Source organism: Triticum urartu, chromosome 4 (assembly GCF_003073215.2).
Source record: "Triticum urartu cultivar G1812 chromosome 4, Tu2.1, whole genome shotgun sequence".
NCBI classification, from domain to species: domain Eukaryota; kingdom Viridiplantae; phylum Streptophyta; class Magnoliopsida; order Poales; family Poaceae; genus Triticum; species Triticum urartu.
Window position 1 is genome coordinate 594,971,781 of NC_053025.1, and position 3,435 is coordinate 594,975,215.

Sequence of the window (3,435 nt, forward strand, 5' to 3'; positions counted from 1 at the left end):
CTCCTTTATATACGGGGGCAGGGGGCACCCCTAGAGACACAAGTTGATCCACGTGATCATATTCTTAGCCATGTGCGGTGCCCCCTTCCACCAGTCTTCGATAATATTGTAGCGGTGCTTAGGCGAAGCCCTATGATGATAGTACATCAAGATCGTCACCACGCCGTCGTGCTGACGGAACTCTTCCCCGACACGTTGCTGGATCGGAGTCCAGGGATAGTCATCGAGCTGAACGTGTGCTAGAACTCGGAGGTGCCGTAGTTTCGGTGCTTGATCGGTCGGGCCGTGGAGACGTACGACTACATCAACCAAGTTAACGCTTCCGTTGTCGATCTACAAGGGTACGTAGATCACACTCTCCCCCTCTCGTTGCTATGCATCACTATGATCTTGCGTGTGCGTAGGAAATTTTTTGAAATTACTACGAAACCCAACACCTGCCAGACCTAGGGTGTGCAAATGCAGGCCCAGAAGGGCCAGCAGGCTCACAGGGCAGCGCGCCCTAGTTAATTAGGCCCAGAAGCCTGCTATATAGAGAAGCTCGAAGGAGCAGCCGCGGCTGGGTTTATAAACCAATGCGGCTGCCCTTCGCTCGGCGAGGTGGGACTAAACATGGTGCACCACCGGTGGCAGCACACAACCTTTAGTACCGGTTGGTGGCTCCAACCGGTACTAAAGGGGGGGTCTTTAGTACCGGTTCGTGGCACGAACCGGTACTAAAGGGGTCGTTTCCCGCCCCTTGGCCTGGCAAAAATTGGCTTTTAGTACCGGCACTAAAGACCCCTCCTATATATATGGAACCTACGAAAAAATCAGTTTCATCGACCACCAGTAGTTCTTCTTGATCCAACTTCTTCGCCGCGCCCGTCGCCCCATCGCGCGCCGCCCTCGCCGCCCCCGCCGCCCGTCGTCGCCATCACTGCCGTCGCCCACGCCACCTGTCGTCGCCGTCACTGCCGTCGCCCCGCCACCCGTCGTCGCCGTCACCGCCCGGCCCATCGCCCCTGCTACGCCCGTACGTCGCCGCCGCCTCTCGCCCGCCGCGCCCGTCCCTGTCGTCCCCCGTATGTCGCCGCCGCCTCTCGCCCGCCGCGCTAGTACGAACACCTATTTTGAATGCAAAACTTGGCAAGCACTATGCAAGGCTTATGCATTTGAGCCTGATATGGTTATCACCTTTGATATTCATCCGGAAGATGATATTGAAGGTAATAGAGACATCTGGGTCGATGTGCAGACGCCTCCAGTTCTACCATTATGTGAGTTTCTCAACCATATTTATGTCTTCGATATGAGATTATTTGAACCAGTTGAATAATTAATAGATCTCAATTTATATTGACAGCTTACTTCCAATCAAGCAAACATGTCCGGCGCTTGGTAGACAGGACCGTCCACTGTCCCGGGGCTGAACTAAACTGCGAGGAGACAAATCATTATGTTTCATGTCTTGAGGATCTTGATGCTGTCAAGAAAAATTTCTTTCCTGCACTTAGAAATGTTAATACTCAAAAAGTGCGACCAATAGTGTTCATACTGAAATACGGTCACATATATTTAGGAAAGATGGTAAGATTTCTACTATTTCTCCTCAGTGCATCTTTTGCATACATTATTTTTTAAGCTAAACTTCATTGCTAAGTATGTTATTATACGATGTTCTTCAACAGGGACTCCTGATGAATGTTGTGCCTGATTGGATCGAGACTAAAGGTACCATGAATATTGTTAGCTTACGGCCAAGATATCCTACAATGCACTTTAGTGCATTCAGGATTTCTAATAGCGAGGAATGCTTAATAGTAAAAGACTGGAGCAAAATTGTGAACGATCACAGAGAAGTACTAGGGGGCAGCAATCAGAAGCGCAACCCACGATTAGGAGACAGGTTCATCTGCATGCTCCAATATGATGAATCAGCAAAGCTATACATGTTCTATGCTATTTTACCTGAGAGATGGCAGCAGGAGTGATTAATTAGCTAGTTCATGCTCTTAGTACTTGTCCTCTCATGTCCGTGTTCTTCGTCCTGAACTTAATCTCAAAGAGTGATTTGCTTTTGTGGTGTTATGAACGCTTATAATATCATTACCATATTGAACTCGATGATATCTTTGCTACGAAAACTGTTGGTGATGATATATATGATGCAAGAGTTTTTATATTAATTAATATGATGATGATGAGTTATTATATCATTTATGAAAGAAATTGCATATTAGTTTCAACTGGATGGATTCTAGCTAAGTGATCAAGTATATGCCATATCTGTATTACCTCGATCACTTAAGTAGGTGATCAAGTATATATAATATGGATATGACATATACTTGATGACTTAGCTAGGATCCACACGCATCCAGTCAAACTAATCACCTAATGATTTAACAACTCATTATAATGTAAAACAATCACTAAATTAAATTGAAAACACAAAATTAAAGTAAAAATAAAAAATAAAACCAAAACACACCAAAACATTTAGTACCGGTTGGTGTTACCAACCGGTACTAATGTCCTACGCGCCCACGGAGCTGGCTCGTGCCACGTGGTTGCCCTTTAGCACCGGTTCGTGCTGAACCGGTACTAAAGGGGGGGCCTTTAGTGCCTACAATTTAGTGCCGGTTACCGAACCGGCACTAAAGGCCCTTACGAACCGGTGCTATTGCCCGGTTCTGCACTAGTGTCCACCCCTCCTCCACCTCCTTCGGCATTCAACATCTCCTAGCCAGCGGCCCCGCTTTGCCAACGGCGGTACGTGAAGACCGAGATCTGCTAGAGGTATTGGGAGACAGGCACGCCACTATCATGGAGCTACGTGCACCTCCACAACTACTAGCACCTCTCGGCAGATCGGGTGCCTGTCCCTCTGATCCCGATGAGCGGTCGTGCTCGCCGTAAGGAGATCAACCACCGCCACGCCGGCCTGCTGCCCGACCTCATCAATGATGTCAGGCACACCATAGACTCGCCTTTCTGGGACACGTGGTTCCGAGATGAGCACGACCTGTGGCGGTAGTCGTACTTTGTCGGTTGTGCTCATAGCCCACCACGGGCGCGCTCTGCAAGCTGCGTGTGCACTCTTAGCCCGTCCGGGTCACACGGCCCTGCACTGGTGTGCCGGCTCAATCCAACGCCGCCGCCTCACCGTTCCCGCTACCACCACCTTCCATGACCGTCGAGGTGGACGAGGGAGCTCTACAGGCGCATGCTCGAGGACTCCGTCCAGGAGCACGACCGTGCCCAATGGGAGGGGCTTGACGGGATGCTGGACCTCTCTACTACAGGCGATGTTGCCCCCCCCCCCCCCCGAGCTCCAGGTGAAGGACGAGGCCACGAGGTCAAGGAAGAGCTGTCGCTAAGCCATCCTTCACGGCATTGGTGGCTAGTCCTGGACGTGGACAGACACGGTACCGTGCACGCTGATACGTCTCC